The sequence below is a fragment of the Triticum dicoccoides genome, chromosome 4B (genome assembly GCF_002162155.2).
Source record: "Triticum dicoccoides isolate Atlit2015 ecotype Zavitan chromosome 4B, WEW_v2.0, whole genome shotgun sequence".
Taxonomy (NCBI): Eukaryota; Viridiplantae; Streptophyta; class Magnoliopsida; order Poales; family Poaceae; genus Triticum; species Triticum dicoccoides.
In genome coordinates, this window is record NC_041387.1 from 57507121 (window position 1) to 57530195 (window position 23075).

Genomic DNA, 23075 nt, shown 5'->3' on the forward strand with positions numbered 1-23075 from the left:
GATTGACTTGACCCATTCCGTTAGCCTAGCACTTGATCGTTTAGTATGTTGCTATTGCTTTCTTCATGACTTATACAAAGTTCCTACAACTATGATATTATGCAACTCCCGTTTACCGGAGGAACACTTTGTGTGCTACCAAACGTCACAACATAACTGGGTGATTATAAAGGAGCTCTACAGGTGTCTCCGAAGGTACATGTTGAGTTGGCGTATTTCGAGATTAGTTTTTGTCACTCCGATTGTCGGAGAGGTATCTCTGGGCCCTCTCGGTAATGCACATCACTATAAGCCTTGCAAGCAATGTAGCTAATGAGTTAGTTACGGAATGATGCATTATGTAACGAGTAAAGAGACTTGCCGGTAATGAGATTGAACTAGGTATTGGATACCGACGATCAAATCGGGCAAGTAACATACCGATGACAAAGGGAACAACCTATGTTGTTATGTGGTTTAACCGATAAAGATCTTCATAGAATATGTAGGAGACAATATGAGCATCCAGGTTCCGCTATTGGTTATTGATCGGAAACAGTTCTAGGTCATGTCTACATAGTTCTCGAACCCGTAGGGTCCGCACGCTTAACGTTACGATGACAGTTTTATTATGAGTTTATAAGTTTTGATGTACCGAAGGTTGTTCAGAGTCCCGGATGTGATCACGAACATGACGAGGAGTCTCGAAATGGTCGAGACGTAAAGATTGATATATTGGACGACTATATTCGGACACCGGAAGTGTTCCAGGTGATTTCGGAGAAAACCGGAGTGCTGGAGGGGTTACCGGAACCCCCCGGGGAAGTATTGGGCCTTAGTGGTCCTGAGGGGAGAGAGAGGGCAGTAGCCCAGGAGGTGGCGCCCCCATGGGGAGTCCGAATTGTACTAGGGGAGGGGGCGCGGCCCCTCTTTCCCTCTCCCTCTCCCTCTCTTTCCTTCCCCCTTCCTCCTTCCTAGTTGGACTAGGAAAGGGGAGTCCTACTCCCACTAGGAGGAGGACTCCCCCCTCCTTGGCGCGCCCCCTAGGGCCGGCCGGCCTCCCCCTTGCTCCTTTATATACGGGGGCAGGGGGCACCTCTAGACACACAAGTTGATCTTCGTGATCGTTCCTTAGCCGTGTGTGGTGCCCCCCTCCACCATATTCCACCTCGGTCATATCATTGCGGTGCTTAGGCGAAGCCCTGCGTCGGTAGAACATCATCATTGTCACCACGCCGTCATGCTGACGGAACTCATCCCCGACACCCTGCTGGATCGGAGTCCGGGGATCGTCATCGAGTTGAACGTGTGCTGAACTTGGAGGTGCCGTACGTTCGGTACTCGGATCGGTCGGATCGTGAAGACGTATGACTACATCAACCGCGTTGTCATAACGCTTCCGCTTACGGTCTACGAGGGTACATGGACAACACTCTCCCCTCTCGTTGTTATGCATCACCATGATCTTGCGTGTGCGTAGGAATTTTTTTGAAATTACTACATTCCCCAACACACACCCACTTAGTTTCTTCTGATGAGCTTTCATACACTTATAGCTCTAGTGCATCTGTTGCATGGCAATCCCTACTCACTCACATTGATATCTATTAATGGGCATCTCCATAGCCCGTTGATATGCCTAGTTGATGTGAGACTATCTTCTCATTTTTTGTCTTCTCCATAACAACCATCCTATTCCAACTATAGTGCTATGTCCATGGCTCACGCTCATGTATTGCGTGAAGATTGAAAAAGTTTGAAAATACTAAAGTATGAAACAATTGCTTGGATAAAACAAGGGTTGTGCATGATTTAAATATTTTGTATAATGAAGATAGAGCATAGCCAGACTATATGATTTTGTAGGGATAAATTTCTTTCGCCATGTTATTTTGAGAAGACATAATTACTTTGTTAGTATGCTTGAAGTATTATTACTCTTATGTCAATATTAAACTTTTGTCTTGAATCTTTCGGATCTAAACATTCATGCCACAATAAAGAAAATTACATTGAGAATTATGCTAGGTAGCATTCCACATCAAAAATTCTATTTTTATCATTTACCTACTCGAGGACGAGCAGGAATTAAGCTTGGGGATGCTTGATAAGTCTCCAACGTATCTATATTTTTGATTGTTCCATGCTATTATATCATCTGTTTTGGATGTTTAATGGGCTTTATTATACACTTTTATACTATTTTTGGGACTAACCTATTAACCATAGGCCCAGTCCAAATTGCTGTTTTTTTTGCCTATTTCAGTGTTTCACAAAAAAAGGAATATCAAATGGAGTCCAAACGGAATGAAACCTTCGAGAGAGTCGTTTTTGGAACAAACGCAATCCAGGAGACTTGGAGTGGACGTCAAGGAAGCAACGAGGTGGCCACGACGCAAGAGGGTGAAGGAAATATGCCCTAGAGGCAATAATAAAGTTATTATTTATTTCCTCATATCATGATAAATGTTTATTATTCATGCTAGAATTGTATTACCCGGAAACATGATACATGTGTGAATACATAGACAAACATAATGTCACTAGTGTGCCTCTACTTGACTAGCCCATTAATCAAAGATGGTTATGTTTCCTAACCATAGACATGTGTTGTCATTTGATTAACGGGATCACATCATTAGGAGAATGATATGATTGACTTAACCCATTCCGTTAGCCTAGAACTTGATCGTTTAGTATGTTGCTATTGCTTTCTTCATGACTTATACAAAGTTCCTACAACTATGAGAATATGCAACTCCCGTTTCAGGTTGGCGACTGGGGTAAGTAAGTTCACCGGAGAGTCCAAGCCTAAAACTTGGCTTGAAGACTACCGAGTGGCGGTACAGATTGGTGGTGGTAATGATGAGGTGTCCATGAAGCATTTGCCACTCATGCTGGAGGGTTCGGCCAGGGCGTGGTTGAATCAGTTAGCTCCTAGCAGCATTTACACCTGGGAAGATCTTTCCCGAGTGTTCGTCAGGACTTTCGAGGGAACTTGCAAGCGACCGGCCGGACTGACGGAGCTGCAAGTCTGCGTACAAAAGTCGAGTGAAACACTCAGAGATTACATCCAGAGATGGATCACCTTGCATCACACCGTGGAGAATGTGTTGGACCATCAAGCGGTCTGCGCCTTCAAGGATGGCGTCAAGAACAGAGAGTTGAGCCTGAAGTTTGGTCGAACCGGAGATATGACCCTGGGTCGAATGATGGAGATTGCCACCAAATACGCCAAAAGTGAAGAAGAGGACAGGCTCCGGAGTGGCAAGTATAAGCCGAGTCAGTCAGAAAAGGGAAACTCCAGTCGGAAACAGAAGCGGAAGGCCGAGCCAGCTGCTCCTAGAGAGGCTCTGGCCGTGACTCAGGGTAAATTCAAAGGGAAGCCCAAAGGATCTTGGAACCCCAAGAAGGTAAAGGATAAAGAAGGTAATGACGTGATGGATCTACCGTGTCACATCCACACGAAGAAAGATGAGGAGGGTAACTTCATCTACCCGAAACATACCACTCGCCAGTGTCGACTCTTAATCCAGCAGTTTCAAGGGAAACAACCCAAGGACAAGGAGAAGGAGTCAGACAAGGCTGAGGACAAGGAGGACAGTGATGGAGAGTACCCTCATGTCAATTCCACCCTGATGATTTTTGCTGACGTAGAGAGCAAAAGTCGACTGAAAGTGATCAACCGAGAGGTCAATATGGTCGCCCTAGCGACGCCAAGTTATCTGAAATGGTCGCAAACTCCCATTACGTTCGACCAATCCGATCACCCCACTCACATTGCCACCCCTGGGAGGCAAGCGCTGGTGGTCGACCCCGTCGTCGAAGGCACTCGACTGACGAAAGTCTTGATGGATGGCGGCAGTGGGTTGAATATACTGTATGCAGAGACGCTCAAGGGAATGGGCATTCCGATGTCCAGGCTCAGCTCCAGCAACATGAGTTTTCACGGAGTCATTCCTGGGAAGAAAGCTGAGTCACTCGGTCAAATAGCTCTGGATGTAGTGTTCGGCGACTCGAAGCATTTCCGCAAGGAGAAGCTGACGTTTGAAGTCGTGGATTTCCAGAGCGCTGACCACACTATTTTGGGAAGACCAGCCTATGCCCGCTTCATGGCTCGACCATGTTATGTGTACCTCAAGTTAAAGATGCCTGGCCCCAAGGGCGTGATCACTATCACTGGCACCCGGAAGAAGGCAGAAGAGTGTTTCCAGAAAGGCTCGAAGATCGCGGATGCCCAGATAACAGTGGTTGAGCTAGAGGAATATAAGAAAAATGCAGATCCGAGTGATTTGCTGCAGGCCAAGAAGCCCGCCATAGAGTCAATGTTCCAGTCGCCAGGGGAGACGAAGCCAGTTCATATCCACCCGACTAACCCCAACGCAGCTTCGACCCATATTTCCACAACACTCGACTCTAAATAGGAAGAAGCGCTCATCCAGTTCCTCCGTGAGAACTGGGACATCTTTGCATGGAAGCCAGCTGACATGCCGGGTGTTCCCAGGGGACTGGTTGAGCATCGCCTTAGAGTCAACTCAAAAGTGAAACCTGTTAAGGAACATCTTCGACGGTCCGCCGTTCAGAAGAAAAAAGCCATTGGCGAGGAGGTGGCTCGACTCCTTGCAGCAGAGTTTATCCGAGAGATATACCACTCTGAGTGGCTCGCCAATGTCGTCATGGTTCCCAAGAAGGACAACTCACTTCGCATGTGCATTGATTTCAAACATATCAATCGGGCCTGCCCGAAAGATCATTTTCCTCTCCCTCGCATCGACCAAATTGTCGACTCGACTGCGGGGTGCGAGAGATTGTCTTTTTTAGATGCCTATTCCGGGTATCATCAGATCCGTCTGTATGGACCTGACGAAATTAAAACAGCTTTCATCACTCCATTCGGGTGCTTCTGCTATATCACCATGCCATTCGGTCTCAAGAATACCGGAGCCACATTCATGAGGATGATTCAAAAGTGTCTACTCACTCAAATCAGTCGGAATTTGGAAGCATACATGGATGATATTGTAGTCAAGTCACGAAAGGGTTCCGACCTGTTGACTGACCTAGCTGAAACATTTGCTAATCTCAGGAGATATGATATCAAGCTCAACCCATCAAAGTGCACATTCGGAGTGCCTGGCGGAAAGTTACTCGGTTTTCTCGTTTCAGAGCGAGGAATCGATGCTAATCCAGAAAAAGTTAGCACCATACTCCGAATGAAACGCCCTGTGTGTGTGCACGATGTCTAGAAGCTTACTGGATGCTTGGCCGCGTTAAGTCGATTCATCTCTCGCCTCGGTGAAAAGGCGTTGCCTCTTTACCGACTGATGAAGAAGGCAGACAAGTTCGAGTGGACTCCAAAAGCTGATGCAGCGTTTGCCGAGCTAAAAGCTCTGCTCTCCACCCAGCCGGTGCTTGCTGCTCCAATCAGCAAAGATCCTCTATTGCTTTACATTGCAGCCACAGGACAAGTCGTCAGTACAGTACTTACGGTCGAGCGGGAAGAAGAAGGTAAAACCTTCAAAGTTCAGCGCCCAGTGTATTATCTTTCTGAAGTTTTGACCCCATCGAAGCAAAGATATCCTCATTATCAGAAGCTCGTATATGGGATCTACATGACCATGAAGAAGGTTGCCCATTATTTCTCTAATCATGACATTACAGTCGTCAGCGACGCTCCATTATCAGAGATTCTGCACAACAGAGATGCAACTGGTTGAGTGGCTAAATGGGCGATTGAACTCCTTCCCCTTGATATCAAATTTGAGGCAAAGAAAGCCATTAAGTCCCAGGCTATAGCAGATTTCCTTGCCGAGTGGATTGAACAGCAACAGCCGACTCAAGTTCACTCGGAGCATTGGACCATGTTCTTTGATGGCTCTAAGATGTTAAATGGTTCTGGTGCTGGGGTAGTTTTGGTTTCTCCCCAAGGAGATAAGCTCAGATATGTGCTCCAGATCCACTTTGATTCCTCCAACAATGAAGCAGAATATGAAGCACTTTTGTATGGGTTGTGCATGGCCATTTCACTCGGCGTCCGACGCCTTATGGTTTATGGTGACTCAGATTTGGTGGTCAATCAGGTGATGAAGGAGTGGGACGTTAGAAGCCCAGCCATGACTGGATACTGCAATGCAGTGAGGAAGCTCGAAAAGAAATTCGAAGGGTTAGAGCTCCATCACGTTCCCCGACTGAAAAATCAAGCAGCCGATGACTTGGCGAAGATAGGTTCCAATAGGGAAGCCATTCCGAGTGGCGTGTTTTTGGAGCATGTTTACACACCATCGGTTCAAGAAGATCCTTTCACGGAAGAAGTCCCGCAGCCCAAAAGTGCCACGGATCCGACTGAAGTCGAGGTCCCAGCTGTGGTCGACTTGATCATGGAAGTTTTGGTCATCACTCCCGATTGGACAGTGCCCTATATCGCCTATATTTTGAGAAAAGAACTCCCCGAGAATGAGGAAGAGGCTCGTGAGATCGTCCGCCGATCCAAAGCCTTCACCGTCATGAGGGGTCAATTATACAGAGAAAGTGCGACTGGAGTCAGCCGGAAATGCATAACACCGGAGGAAGGTCGAATGATTCTCAACGACATCCACTGGGGGACCTATGGCCATCATGCGTCTTCTCGGACCATCGTGGCTAAAGCATACCGAGCTGGTTTTTATTGGCCCAGAGCGAATGAAATGGCAAAGGAGATAGTCGACAAGTGTGAGGGATGTCAATTTTACTCCAATATGTCACACAAGCCCGCCTCAGCTTTAAAGACCATACCACTTGTTTGGCCCTTTGCAGTATGGGGGCTGGATATGGTCGGCCCTTTGAGAACAGGCAGAAGCGGTTTCACGCATGTGCTGGTAGCAGTCGACAAGTTCACCAAGTGGGTTGAGGCCAAACCCATCAAGAACCTCGATGCCGGTACTGCTGTCAGCTTCATCAGAGAACTGATATTCAGATATGGAGTCCTGCACAGCATCATCACTGATAACGGGTCAAACTTCGATTCTGAAGAATTCAGAGCTTTCTGCACATCTCAAGGCACAGGAGTTGACTATGCTTCAGTCACCCATCCACAGTCGAATGGACAGGCAGAACGAGCCAACGGGTTGATTCTCAAAGGGTTGAAACCCCGTCTGATGCATGATCTTAAGCATGCGGCTGGTGCATGGGTCGACGAACTTCCCTCGGTGCTTTGGGGGTTAAGGACCACGCCCAACCAGTCGACTAGAAGAACTCCATTCTTCTTGGTCTACGGAGCTGAAGCAGTCTTGCCGAGTGATCTTCTCCACAATGCTCCCCGGGTCGAGCTCTACACCGAAGCTGAAGCAGAACAAGCGCGGCATGATGCACTCGACCTTTTAGAGGAAGGAAGAGAGATGGCTCTGATCAGATCGACCATCTATCAACAAGACTTGCGTCGATTCCACGCCAAAAATGTGAAGAGTCGAGCCTTCCAGGAAGGAGATTTAGTTCTCCGAGTGGATCAGCAGAAACCACACAAGCTCGCTCCTTCTTGGGAAGGCCCCTTCATCGTCACCAAGGTTCTCTACAATGGAGCATGCCGTCTTTACAATGTCGAGCATCAGATTGACGAGCCCCGAGCTTGGAACGCGGAGCTTCTCCGCCCCTTTTACACTTAAGAATTCACTCGGATGAGTTGTAATAAAAGTACTCCTGTAGTTTATTTATCAAAGACAAGAGCTTTATAGTTTTTCCAGTAATTGTTATTACTTTTGTCCATATAAAACAATCCCCCAGTGGGTGGCTTGGCTGCGAATCCGATTCGCCTAAGCTTGTAAAAAAAATCCTAACCGAGTGGTGAGCCAGTCTCCCACACGAAGGCTTAGCTGCGAAATCCGTTTTGCCTAAGTTAAACAAAATCCTACCTAGTGGTAAGCCAGCCTTCCACTCGGAGGCTTAGCTGCAGTCCAAGTACTCGCCTAAGTTAAACAAAATCCTACCGAGTGGTAAGCCAGCCTTCCACTCGGAGGCTTAGCTGCAGTCCAAGTACTCGCCTAAGTTAAACAAAATCCTACCGAGTGGTAAGCCAGCCTTCCACTCGGAGGCTTAGCTGCAGTCCAAGTACTCGCCTAAGTTAAACAAAATCCTACCGAGTGGTAAGCCAGCCTTCCAGTCGGAGGCTTAGCTGCATTCCAAGTACTCGCCCAAGTTAAACAAAATCCTACCGAGTGGTAAGCCAGCCTTCCACTCGGAGGCTTAGCTTGAAACGCCCAATATGCGACCCTATCCAAAAGGAACTCGAAGGTCCCACCAAGGATAGACCCGCATATTGAAACGCTTTTGCAAGGTGGATATCATTACATCAACATTACATAATAGATGGGGATACATACAAGGGGCATACAATGCCACACGAATACAATATCACAATACATAAGAGCATCATCCGACTACGGATGAAACACAAACAACAACTCAAACGACATCCACCCTGCTAGCCCAGGCTGCCGACCTGGAACCTATCCCCTGATCGAAGAAGAAGCAGAAGAAGAACTCAACGCAAGCAAGCATCGCTATCGCGTCATGATTGTCGCATAACCTATACCTGCAACTGTTGTTGTAGTAATTTGTGAGCCACGAGGACTCAGCAATCCCATTACCATGGGTATCAAGACTAGCAAAGCTTAAAGGGAAAGGAAGGGGTAAAGTGGTGAGGTTGCAGCAGCGACTAAGCATAATATGGTGGCTAACATACGCAAATAAGAGCGAGAAGAGAGCAAGCAGAATGGTCGTGAAGCTAGCAATGATCAAGAAGTGATCCTGAACTCCTACTTACGTCAAACATAAACCAGAAACCGTGTTCACTTCCCGGACTCCGCCGAGAAGAGACCATCACGGCTACACACGCGGTTGATGCGTTTTAATTCGGATCTGGTGTCAAGTTATCTACAACCGGAAATTAACAAATTCCCATCTGCCAATAACCGCAGGCACGGCTTTCGAAAGATTATACCCTGCAGGGGTGTCCCAACTTAGCCCATGACAAGCTCTCGCGATCAACGAAGGATATACCTTCTCCCAGGAAGACCCGATCAGACTCGGAATCCCGGTTTACAAGACATTTCGACAATGGTAAAACAAGACCAGCAAAGCCGCCCGATGCGCCGACAATCCCGATAGGAGCTGCACATATCTCGTTCTCAGGGCAACACCGGATAGGTCAGCCTACGAGTAAAACCAGCCCTCGAGTTGCCCCGAGGTGGCCCCGCAGTCTGCCCGGTTCGGACCAACACTTAGACAAGCACTGGCCCGGGGGGGGCTAAAATAACGATGACCCTCGAGAGAGAGACTCCCAAGGGAAAAGTATAGGTGGTGGTGAGGCAAATGGTAAAACCAAGGTTGGGCCTTGCTGGAGGAGTTTTATTCAAAGCGAACTGTCAAGGGGGTCCCATAAATCACCCGACCGTGTAAGGAACGCAAAATCCGGGAACATAACACCGGTATGACAGAAACTAGGGCGGCAAGAGTGGAACAAAACACCAGGCAAAAGGCCGAGCCTTCCACCCTTTACCAAATATATAGATGCATTAATAATATAAGAGATATTGTGATATCCCAACCAAAATCCTGTCCACCATGGAGCAATCTTCAACTTCACCTGCAACATAGCCAAAGAACAGTTTGCATAGGAAAGGTGCCAAAGGTTAGAGGTTCATGGAAATTTGGGATGGCTTGATAAACAGGTGATAGGTAGCGCAGCAAAGCGATAGAATGAAGCAACTAGCATAGCAATGATAGTAGTGAGATCCAGGGTAGCGGTCATCTTGCCTGAAATCCCGCAAGGAAGAAGAACGAGTCCATGAAGAAGATGAAGCCACGAAGACGAACCAAGCGTAGACGAACGAATCCTCACGATCGCAACGAAATAGGAACTATCGAAAAGAAGCACACAACATGGTAAACACACCACACATGAACATGACATGATGCACAACAAGCATGATGCATGACAAATCTAGATGAGGCTACTCATGGCAAGAGATGATGCAAACACGAGCAACACATCAAGGCAAGTTTAAATGAGGCCGGGAACAACATATAACAATTTCGGTAAGTCCTCATATGCCTATTTCGAAATTAGTACAGATCTGAATAAACCTTATGTTCAAGTTGTTAAACAGCAAGTTAAGATGCACCAAGATGATCTACACGAGATTCTAGTCAAGTTACATATGAAGTTCATTAGATTTGGAGCTACGACATAGAAGATATGAGCAACACAAGTTAAACATGGCATTGATGCAAAATACACTCAAACATCAAGCAAACACCCCAAAACATGGATGCAACATGATAATATGAAACTACATACAATTCTAAGCAAGTTTCATATAGAGCACACTCAAAACGGAGCAACGGTTCAACATACACACACTATACAATTTATAGCAATAATCTGTCCAAAACAACAACTAGGCATATTGCAAGCATCAAAACAACATGCTACAGCATCTCAACATGAAAAAAAGGACATGGGCATGATATACAGGTAGAGCATAACAAAACATGAACACTGAGCTATCTCCAGAAATCACTAGAACATGCTCAAACACACATGGTAAGATTGCAAGTTATAACAATTCAGACTTTGCAGAAAATAACATCACGATGCAATGTTTAGAGCTATCAAACAACATGTTATAGGAACTTATCGTGGAAAACAAAGGCATGTCATGATACTACTAAATGCATAGATCAAAAGTCCCTTACTGACCACAAGCCAAAAAGGATCAGAAAATATGATGGCACCCATGTAAACATGGCAAGTTATTATACAGATTCAAACATGGCAGAAACAGAATTATGAAGGCATGTAGATGAGCTTGTGCAACTCACTTCAGAGCAAAACATGGCATGTCAAGGCACCCAATAGTAAGAAGACATGTTTGTGAAGCTAGGCATGGCAAGAGAAAGTTCATAGGGTGCATGGATCACTAGCAACAATCATGGTAACAACTGAACTTAAAGTTAACAGGCTGACAACAACATTATGAAGCAACTTAGGAGCAAGATATGAACAAACTACAGCAGCCTATAAATGCAACCAGGGGCATGTATGGTTATAGGATGACATGTAGATCAAAACATGTTTATGGAACATCTCCATATTATGCATAGAATGATTAGTAGCAACATGTTTACATCGCATCACGAAATAACAGATTCAGCCTAGCAAAACAGCAACATCATGTACACTACTTAACAAGCTCGATTCACTCACTACAAGTCATTGCATGACAAGATAAGCATAGCATCATCAAGAAGACATGTTTGTGAAACAAACCAAGTCAAGAACAAGTCTATAGCATGCAAGGATCAACTATAGCAACCTTGGCTAAATTGAATAACAAGTAAACAATCTGCCAGGAAACATTTTGAAGCAAAAGTAGAGAACTCAAATGACATGCTAGACTACTCCATAATTACAAATAAGGGCATTAATGGATAGACAATAACCACATGTTCAAAACACCCTTACTGAAGTATCTCAAAATATGCATGGATCTCTCTGTAGCATCAAGTTTACATGGCATCAAAATTACAGCAGAACAGGGACTAAAATCAGCAACATCACGATGCCTAGTTTGCATGCTTGTGCTAGTCACCACATTGATCACAAAAATACATGGTAAGCACGTTTGTAAAGAAGCCATAGCATAGTTCAAAACACATGTAGACATCAACCTCATAGGATGCACACATCAATCATGGCAAAAATGACAAAAGAGCTCGTTCTGATAACAGACAGCAGAAAACATCATGAAGCACTCTTGCAACAATGATTCAGGCATCTAGATAACCTCAAATGAATATGATGCAATGGAATGAAATGATGTATTTGTTGAGGCGAACAATTTGACATATTACACGCACAAAACGGAGCTACGGATGCAGAGATACGGCATGACGAACATGGCATGAAAATACTGGAAATCTGGGGACTTAGACGAATTTTTGGAGGGGGAAAAGTCAACCTCGACGCGGATCTCGCCGGAGTTCGCCTGAGAAGAAGCCTACGACGGCCGGAGCTCGGGAGGACGACGGGGAGGTCGGGGCAGATGGATCCGGGCCGGATCTCACCGGATCCGGCCGGTTCCCGGCGTGGGACGGCGCGAGCGGGGCGGCAGCTCCGGCGGAGCTCGGGTCCGGCCGGAGGGGCGCGATGCGGCCGGCAAGGCGCCGGCGGTTGGAGCAGAGATGGGGAGGCGCGGGATGACACGGTCGCCGGCGAGCGACGGCGGCGGAAGCAGACGGCGGCGGGGCGCGGGAGGAGATCCGCGCGGGGGCGGCGGCGACGGCCAGAGGCGCGGGCGCGCGGGCCAGAGGCGGGCCCGGGCGGGCTGGCGGCGGCTGGCGGCGGGGAGCGCCACGCGGCGGCCTCCGATTGGACGAGGGGGCGTGGGGCGGACGTGTCCGGCCGTCGGCGGACGCGTCTGGCGGCGGAGAGGGAAAAAGCTAGGGTTAGGGGTGATTTGACCGCGAATTTTGGGGGAGGGGCTAGTTTTATAGGTAGAGGGAGCTAGGAGAGTCCAAATGAGGAGCGGTTTTCGGCCACGCGATCGTGATCGAACGACCGAGAGCATGGAGGGGAGTTTGCTGGTTTTTAGGCCACTTTGGAAGGGGTGTTGGGCTGCAAAGAGAAGGAGGCTTTACGGTTACCCGGTTAACCGTTGGAGTAGCAAACGAACCCCAAATGGCACGAAACTTGACAGGCGGTCTACCAGTGGTATACCAAGGCCGCTTGACAAGCCTTGGTCCATTCCGAGAAAGTTTACCGCTTACAACGAGAGGCAAAAAGGGAACTCCGGAGGGCATAGGAGTGCCGGATTGCGAAATGGACAACGGGGAAAATGCTCGGATGCATGAGACGAACACGTATGCAAAATGAAATGCACATGATGACATGATAAAATGCAACACGCAAGCAAATGACATGGCAACAACGGCGAATAACTGGCATACACCTGGCGCATCGAATCCGGGGTGTTACATAGCTGCAGTCCAAGTACTCGCCTAAGTTAAACAAAATCCTACCGAGTGGTAAGCCAGCCTTCCACTCGGAGGCTTAGCTGCAGTCCAAGTACTCGCCTAAGTTAAACAAAATTCTATCGAGTGGTAAGCCAGCCTTCCACTCGAAGGCTTAGCTGCAGTCCAAGTACTCGCCTAAGTTAAACAAAACCCTACCAAGTAGTAAGCCAGCCTTCCACTCGGAGGCTTAGCTGCAGCATTGCGCTCGCCTAAGTACAAATACAACGTGCGCTCTGCAAGGAGGACGAGGTGCAGGTCGACTGCTACCCTCTCCTTCCGAGCTACGCCACAAATACAACGTGCGCTCTGCAAGGAGGACGAGGTGCAGGTCGACTGCTACCCTCTCCTTCCGAGCTACGCGACAAATACAACATGCGCTCTGCAAGGAGGACGAGGTGCAGGTCGACTGCTATCCTCTCCTTCCGAGGTACACCACCAATACAAAATCCTACCGAGTGGAGAGCAAACCTCCCACTCGGGGGCTTAGCTACAGCCCAGTGCTCGCCTAAGTATCTGAAATCCTACCGAGTGGAGAGCAGACCTCCCACTCGGGGGCTTAGCTGCAGCCCAAGTGCTCGCCTAAGTATCTGAAATCCTACCGAGTGGAGAGCAAACCTCCCACTCGGGGGCTTAGCTGCAGCCCCAGTGCTCGCCTAAGTATCTAAAATCCTACCGAGTGGAGAGCAAACCTCCCACTCGGGGGCTTACCTGCAGCCCCAGTGCTCGCCTAAGTATCTGAAATCCTACCGAGTGGAGAGCAAACCTCCCACTCGGGGGCTTAGCTGCAGCCCCAATGCTTGCCTAAGTATCTGAAATCCTACCGAGTGGAGAGCAGACCTCCCACTCGGGGGCTTAGCTGCAGCCCAGTGCTCGCCTAAGTTTTTGAAAATCCTACCGAGTGGAGAGCAAACCTCTCACTCGAAGGCTTAGCCGCAGCCCAGTGCTCGTCTAAGTATATTGGGGAACAAGTCGATTGCAATGAGCGCTTCGCTTTAACCTGCAAAAGACATCTCAAACCAAATGCAAACATATTCAACGTTGAATCCAAGTTCGGATAAAACCTAACGGAACCGAAAGTGCTTAGGCGCTAAGCCTGTTAAGGTTTGTCGGCTACAAAACTCACTCGGCATACCGAGGCAAATTTAAAGTATCAAGCTCAGAAGTTTTTTACCCCTCTTGTGGAGGGCTGGAAGGCGCAACAAACTCGTCCAGGTGGATTCCATCTGCAATTCGAGTGGCGGCGGCAATGAAGGTCTCCATGAAGGATCGGAAATCATGCTTCTTGGTGTTAGCCACCCTAAGGGCCACCAGCTTGTCCTCTCGCGCATCCTTGCAATGAACGCGGACCAGAGACAGAGCAACATCCGCACCACACCTGGCCGAGGACTTCTTCCACTCCTGCACTCGACTTGGGACCTTGTTCAGTCGAGTCATCAGAGACTCGAGGTCGTTCTGGAGCGTTTCTCTTGGCTAGAGTGTTGTATCGATGTGAGAAGTTGCGACCTTCAGCCTTGCGAGATAGTCGACGATAGCAGCAACACGAGATTCAAGCCGGAGCACATTCATGGCGACTTCGTCTCCCACGGGAGAGTTGACGGGGTCCAGGTTTACTTCCAGTCGACCAGTCTCCTCTTCAAAGTTCTGGCAAAATTCTGCAAGCACAACCACCGATTCAAGACAACAGTCGGAGATCAGAATTGAAACGTCTGTTTGTTACAAAGGATTACCTTCAAGCATGAGGAATAGCTTCTTGGCGAGTCCACCCAGATAAGCCTCCAGATCGTTCTTCTTTCCCTCCAACTCGCTGGCCTTGTCATTCAGGGCAACCTTGTCACTTTTCAGTCGACTGACCTCCTTGTTGGCAGCATCAAGAGCAACCTTCAGATTGGTGTTTTCTTCTTCAAGCTTGGCAACTGAAGCCAGCTTTTCATCTGCGAGCTTGGTCTTCTCTAATGCCACTTTCTGCAACTCAGCCAAGTCAAGGTCTTTCTTCTTCAGGGCATCCCTCACTTTGTCTGCAAAATTACAGTGAGATCAGACTCTGAAACAAACGAGAGGCAAAAGCAGTCGTCGGAGACCTCACCAAACATACCTTTAGCCTCCTCCTTCGCCTTCGTTAGGTTCTCCTGGGTCAGTTTTAGATCAAGCTCGAGCTGGATATGTTTGTTCTCCATCTCAGTGTAACGAGCCGCAAGGTCGCAGGATTTCTACGAAGAACCAATCGACAGACGTCAAAGACAATTCACTTCCGAGTGACTAAGGAAAAATCATAGCATTTCTAAGACTATGGCCGAATACAAACATTCGACCACAGTCTCGGGGACTACACCCAGTGGGTGCACTCAGCGTGCCCCCACTAGTTTCATCAGTTAGAGTCGACCAGTCGACCAACAAAAAAAAAGGGAGATGTTCTTCAGAATATAGTCGACTGCCAGCAGTCGACCACAGTCTCGGGGACTACACCCAGTGGGTGCACTCAGCGTGCCCCCACCGGTCTATGAATCTATTCGACCTAGTCGAGTAAGGAAAAAACTTAAGACATAAAGCCTATGGTCGACTACCAGCAGTCGACCATAGCCTTGGGGACTACACCCAGTGGGTGCACTCAGCGTGCCCCCACTAACCCGAAATTTCAATCGACACACCCAGTGGGTGTAGGACAAACTCTAAGAATTTCAGAAAGAAGAGTTTTCAGATATCATATCCTAACAGAACAGGCAGTGACCGACTGACCTGAACATTACTCTGAAGAGCCGAACTGGCGTCATAGGCTGCCTGGCTGGCTTCTCGTATTGCCTTCACTTGCTCCATCATGACCCCCGCTTGGCGTATTGCTTCTTTAGCAGCACTAGCTTGGTGTTCTGGAACGTGGTAGGTTGAGAAAAGCGAGGGTTGAGTAGCACTCGACGACGAAGGACGAGCACTCGTCAACGGCACCGCAAAGGTTACGGTAGGCCGAGTGACATTGTCTCCCTCCACGACCAACGTCTCGGGTGCTGGCACGTCCTGAGTCGCCTTGCCAGCATACGCTTTCTTGCTCCTCCTCTGCCTTGGTGGTTCCTCATCGTCGTCGTCGGGAAGATCGATAACGACGTTAGATGAAGCTGCAGAAAAAGAATCAAAATTAGAGACAAGAAGCCAATCGACTGAAGACAGAACTACAAGAGTCGTACCAGGTTTCGAAGTAACAACATCCTCCATCTCCTGATCTCCAGCTCTGGCCGAGGTATCAGAAGTAGCAGCACTGCGGTTTCAGAAGACAGTCGATTAGCTCATGAGTCGACCAAGAATAAGTTCAAGAGGAGCAGACAAATTCAAGCTACACCATTACCCTGAGGTAGTGGGGATCACCATCTTCATCTTCGTCAAGACCTTCGCCAACTTCGACGGCGCCACCCGAGATTGCTTCGGAGCTTTCTCAGTCGGCGCCGGAGAAGTAGTTCGAGGGTGCTTGGACGACTGCGTGACGGTTGCGACCCCCTTACCGCGCTCGACCGTGGGATCATGGACAAGCTTCGAGCGTCTTTCCGAGCGAGGAGGTACAACTTCCTCCTCCTCCTCCTCTTCTTCCTCCTCACCAGAGTCATCACCCTCAGCATTGTCGTCAGCATCCGAATCCCACTCCTCCGGGCTTTCGCCCCCACTTCCTTCCTCCTCCTCAGTCGGTGTTTGCGCTCCATTGGGATCGAGTATAACTCCGTGGTGGCCTGTCAGGCAACAAAGCAAAACAAAGATCACTCGACCAATTCACAGTGAAGCAGAATGAATAAAGCAAGATTGCAATTGGAAATAAGTGGCCATACCGTGTCCGGTGTGTAGGTACAGTTGAGTGGTGGGATCCTCCTAGCCCCTCGAGGGTTGTCCTTATTCCCCGTGATTGCGGCCACCCACCTCTCCAGTGTGGCGTCGTCGACCGCTTCTGGATGGACCCGAGTGGTGTCCTCGGTACCACAATACAGCCACATTGGATGGCCTCGGTACTGAAGTGGTTGGATGCGCCGCCTAAGGAAGACCTCCAGAAGATCCATACCCGTCACTCCGTCCCTAACGAGTTGGACTACGCGCTCCATCAGCATTTTTACCTGAGTTTTCTCCTCAGGAAGCACTTTCAGAGAAGAGGGTTTGTCCACTCAGTCCATGGAAAACGGAGGGAGACCAGTTGACTGCCCTGGAGTCGGCTCGTCTTGGCAGTAAAACCAAGTCGACTGCCACCCTTTGACCGACTCAGGAAGGGTCATGGCCGGGAAAGTACTCTTATTCCTCATCTGAATCCCAAGACCCCCGCACATCTAGATAACCTTAGTCCTCTCATCACCCGGACTCGCCTTTTTCACCGTCTGTGAGCGACAGGTGAATATGTGCTTAAAGAGACCCCAATGAGGTCGACAACCCAGGAAGTTCTCGCACATGGAAATGAAAGCAGCGAGATGGGCGATAGAATTGGGAGTGAAATGGTGGAGTTGCGCCCCAAAGAAGTTCAAGAACCCTCTGAAGAAAACACTCGGCGGCAGAGAGAATCCACGATCGATATGAGTGGCTAGGAGGACGCACTCACCCTCCTGTGGCTGCGGTTGACACTCGGACCCCGGAAGCCTTGCTGACCCATGGGGGATCAGACCCTCGTTGGCCAGGTCATTGAGATCCGTCTCGGTGATGGTCGAGCGGATCCAATCCCCTTGGACCCAACCCTTTGGCAGGCGGGTTCTTGACGAAGATCTGCCCCGACTGGACGCTCTCCCCTTCGCTTTCCCCACCGCCGTCACCTTCTTCACGCGCTCCAAGGCCGTCGTCTTCTCCTTCACCATTGTCGCCGGTGAAGCGCGCGAGGAGTGGATAAACAGAGGTGAGAGCAGGCGCAGCGGGCGGAGGCAAAGAGGGCGGAGAGAAGAATGGGAAGGCACTGTTCAAAAAACCCTCACCCGGCGCTTTATATAAGGACACTTCCGAGTGGCTGACGAGTAGGCCCGGGCGGTCCTGTCACATCCCGAAACAGTCGCGCACGCACGATACATGGCGAAAAAGGCGGCACGGAAATCGAGGCGTCCGCGCCTTATCCCATCCGAGTACCGCGGTCCGCCCCATTTCGCGCGCTTCCCAAAATTCGGATCCCACAAAATCCGCTAACGGCAGATCAATCTGTCAGACGATATCTTTCCTACAATCCGTCGCTCGGAAGTTCACTAAAGTTCAAAAGTTCACTCGACAGAAGAAAGGAATGGATCAAGGCGACTGAAAGAAACGTTGATGACAACGCCAAAAAGAAAAATCGCTGATCCAGGTCGGAGAAAATCATCAACTCCTTCCTCACTCGAACCTCGATCCATTCGGGGGCTAATGAAGAGGTTATGTACCTAGGGTAGGATCATGGACCTGTCTAGGATACCATACCCAAGGACACCCTTAGATGAAGCTACCTTCCAGTCGGCCAAGAGGGACTTCACTCGACGAACCCAAGGACACTCGACCATGAAGATAGTCACTCGACCATGAAGCTAACCACTCGACGGCCAGGAGACCTAAAGTCACTCAGCACGCAACGGTCTGTCATTAAATAGCTTTAATAGTCTAAATAGCACTTTATGAGGGCGTTACCAGTAACCCCCTGTCTTAATGTACTTTAAACCCTGCATAACTGAGGGCCGGAGGGTTCTGGCGAACTCTATATAAGCCACCCCCTCCTCAGTGTAGAGGGTTCGCACCCCTGTAACTCATATACACAGAAACCAGTCGACCGCCTCCGGGCTCCGAGACGTAGGGCTGTTACTTCCTCCGAGAAGGGCCCGAACTCGCTAAACACTCGTGTGTACAACTACTCCATAGCTAGGATCTTGCCTCTCCATACCTACCACCCATTCTACTGTCAGACTTAGAACCACGACAGGCAATAGCTCCAGTGTTGTCATAGAAGAGAGTCATCGGGCCCGACGCATTGGGAATGACTCCTAGGTCGGTAATGAACTCCTTCATCCAGATTGCTTCATGTGCTGCCTCCGAGGCTGCCTGATACGTCTCCAACGTATCTATAATTTTTTATTGTTCCATGCTATTATATTATCTGTTTTGTATGTTTAATGGGCTTTATTATACACTTTTATACTATTTTTTGGACTAACTATTAACCGGAGGCCCAGTCCAAATTGTTGTTTTTTTGCCTATTTTAGTGTTTCGCAGAAAAGGAATATCAAACGGAGTCCAAACGGAATGAAACCTTCGGGAGAGTCGGTTTTGGAACAAACACAATCCAGGAGACTTGGAGTGGACGTCAAGGAAGCAATGAGGCGGCCACGAGGCAGGAGGGCGCGCCCAGGGGGGTTGGGCACGCCCCCACCCTCGTGGGCTCCTCGTGGCTCCTCTGACCAACTTCTTTCGCCTATATATACTCATATACCCTAAAAACATCCAAAAGCACCACAAAACCATATTTCCACCGCCGCAACCTTCTGTACCCGTGAGATCCCATCTTGGGGCCTTTTCCGGCGCTCCGTCGGAGGGGGAATCGATCACGGAGGGCTTCTGCATCAACACCATAGCCTCTCCAATGAAGTGTGAGTAGTTTACCTCAGACCTACGGGTCCATAGTTATTAGCTAGATGGCTTCTTCTCTCTCTTTGGATCTCAATACAAAGTTCTCCTCGATCTTCTTGGAGATCTATTTGATGTAATTCTTTTTGCGGTGTGTTTGTCGAGATCCGATAAATTGTGGGTTTATGATAAAGATTATCTATGAACAATATTTGAATCTCCTCTGAATTCTTTTATGTATGATTTGTTATCTTTGCAAGTCTCTTCGAATTATCAATTTGGTTTGGCCTACTAGATTGATCTTTCTTGCAATGGGAGAAGTGCTTATCTTTGGGTTCAATCTTGCGGTGTCCTTTCCCAGTGACAGCAGGGGTAGCAAGGCACGTATTGTATTGTTGCCATCGAGGATAAAAAGATGGGGTTTATATCATATTGTTTGAGTTTATCCCTCTACATCATGTCATCTTGCCTAATGCGTTACTCTGTTCTTATGAACTTAATACTCTAGATGCATGCTGGATAGCGGTCGATGTGTGGAGTAATAGTAGTAGATGCAGAATCGTTTCGATCTACTTGTCGCGGATGTGATGCCTATATACATGATCATGCCTAGATATTCTCATAACTATGCACTTTTCTATCAATTACTCGACAGTAATTTGTTCACCACCGTAATACTTATGTTATCTTGAGAGAAGCCACTAGTGAAGCCTATGGCCCCCGGGTCTATTTTCCATCATATAAGTTTCCGATCTATTTTATTTTGAAATCTTTACTTTCCAATCTATATCATAAAAATACCAAAAATATTTTTCTAATTATCTCTATCAGATCTCACTTTTGCAAGTGGTCATGAAGGGATTGACAACCCTTTATAGCGTTGGTTGCAAGGTTCTTATTTGTTTGTGCAGGTATGAGGGATTTGAGTGTAGCCTCTACTGGATTGATACCATGGTTCTCAAAAACTGAGGGAAATACTTACGCTACTTTCCTGCATCACCCTTTCCTCTTCAAGGGAAAACCAACGCATGCTCAAGAGGTAGCAACAAGGATTTCTGGCGTCGTTGCCGGGGAGTCTACGCACAAGTCAAGACATACCAAGTACCCATCACCAACTCTTATCCCTCACATTACATTATTTTCCATTTGCCTCTCGTTTTCCTCTCCCACACTTCACCCTTGCCGTTTTTATTCGCACTCTTTTTCCCGTTCGCCTCTTTACCTTTTTCCTTTCCTTCGCCATGGCCGAATCGAAAAGGGTTGAGGGTTCTATCCTGGGTTTTAGTACTTTGGATAGTCCCTCTGTCCTCTGTAAGCTCATAAATAATGATGCTATGGAAAGACCTACCAGGGTTATCAATGAGAGTTTGAATAATTTCGATGAAGATGATCTCGGAATTTTTCGTTATTTACTTGATGAGTCTTTAAAAGATGCTTGGGATAGGCTATTAAGGATCCGAGCTAGCTATGTGCCACAATATCAAATTGAGATATACCTAGAAAGCTTTTATGTTGGCTTGCCCTCTTCGTTCAAGCAAGTTTTAGGTTCTATTTTTGAAGAAGGTTTTCTTGAGGGGGATGCTATAGATACCTATGAAAAGATGAAAACTATATTTGGGCACCCCATGAGTGAGAAGGTTGAATCCACCTCTCTTTTATGCTTTTATCAAAATGAAATTATCAAAGAGATGAAGGCTAGCTTAGATGCAAATTTCCATAGCGTGCTTAATTTTTATTCCACAATTAATGGCAATGTGCTTTACCAAAATAGAAATATAAATGCTATAGATAAGAATTTTTCTCTTTTCTTTCCCAATACCAAAGATGGCAATACTTAGATCTATTCTCGCTTTTATGCCTAGCTAGGGGCGTTAAACGATAGTGCTTGTTGGTAGGCAACCCAATTTTATTTTTGTTTTTAGCTTTTTGTTCCTGTTTAGTAATAAATAATTCATCTAGACTCTGGTTAGATGTGGTTTTATGTTTTAATTAGTGTTTGTGCAAAGTAAAACCTATAGGATCATCTTGGGAGATAGTTAACTTGATCTTTCCGAAAAACAGAAACTTTTGCGCGCACGGGAATAATTTTCATAAATCACAGAAACGTGATTTTCAGTTGATTCTTTTTGCAGAAGAATAATAGACAAATTATCTAGGACTTCCTAATTTGGTAGAATTGTTGGCGTTCCAGAAGTATTCGAAAGTTACAGATTACTACAGACTGTTCTGTTTTTGACAGATTCTGTTTTTCGTGTGTTGTTTGCTTATTTTGATGAATCTATGGCTAGTATCGGGGGGTATGAACCATAGAGAAGTTGGAATACAGTTGGTTTAACACCAATGTTAATAAATAATGAGTTCATTATAGTACTTTAAAGTGGTGGTTTGTTTTCTTGCACTAACAGAGCTCATGAGATTTTCTGTTGAGTTTTGTGTTGTGAAGTTTTCAAGTTTTTGGGTAAAGATTTGATGGATTATGGAATAAGGAGTGGAAAGAGCCTAAACTTGGGGATGCCGAAGGAACCCCAAGGTAAAATTCAAGGACAACCAAAATCCTAAGCTTGGGTATGCCCCGGAAGGCATCCCCTCTTTTGTCTTCGTCCATCGGTAACTTTACTTGATGCTATATTTTTATTCACCACATGATATGTGTTTTGCTTGGAGCGTCTTGTATGATTTGAGTATTTGCTTTTTAATTTACCACAATCATCCTTGCTGTACACACCTTTTGGAGAGACACACATGAATCGGAATTTATTAGAATACTCTATGTGCTTCACTTATATCTTTTGAGCTAGACAATTTTGCTCTAGTGCTTCACTTATATCTTTTTAGAGCACGGCAGTGGTTTTATTTCTCTCATGCTTTACTTATATTATTTTGACAGTCCTTTAGAACAACATGGTACTTGCTTTGGTTAAAAGTTTAGTCCTAAAATGATGAGCATCCAAGATAGGTATAATAAAAACTATCATATAAAGTGCATTGAATACTATGAGGAGTTTGATACCTGTTGATTGTTTTGAGATATGAGGATGGTAATATTAGGGTCATGCTAGTTGAGTAGTTGTGAATTTGAGGAATACTTGTGTTAAAAGTTTGTGATTCCCGTAGCATGCACGTATGGTGAACCGTCATGTGATGAAGTTGGAGCATGATTTATTTATTGATTGTCTTCCTTATGTGTGGAGGTCGGGATCGTGCGATGGTTAACTCCTACCAACCCTTCCCCTAGGAGCATGCATGTAGTACTTTGTTTTGATAACTTGTAGATTTTTGCAATAAGTATATGAGTTCTTCATGACTAATGTTGACTCCATGGATTATACGCACTCTCACCCTTCCACCATTGCTAGCCTCTCTTGTGCCGCGCAAGTTTCGCCATTATCATACACCCACCATATACCATCCTCAAAACAAACACCATACCTACCTATTATGGCATTTCCATAGCCATTCCGAGATAATATTGCCATGCAACTTTCCACCGTTACGTTTATTATGACACGCTCCTCCATTGTCATATT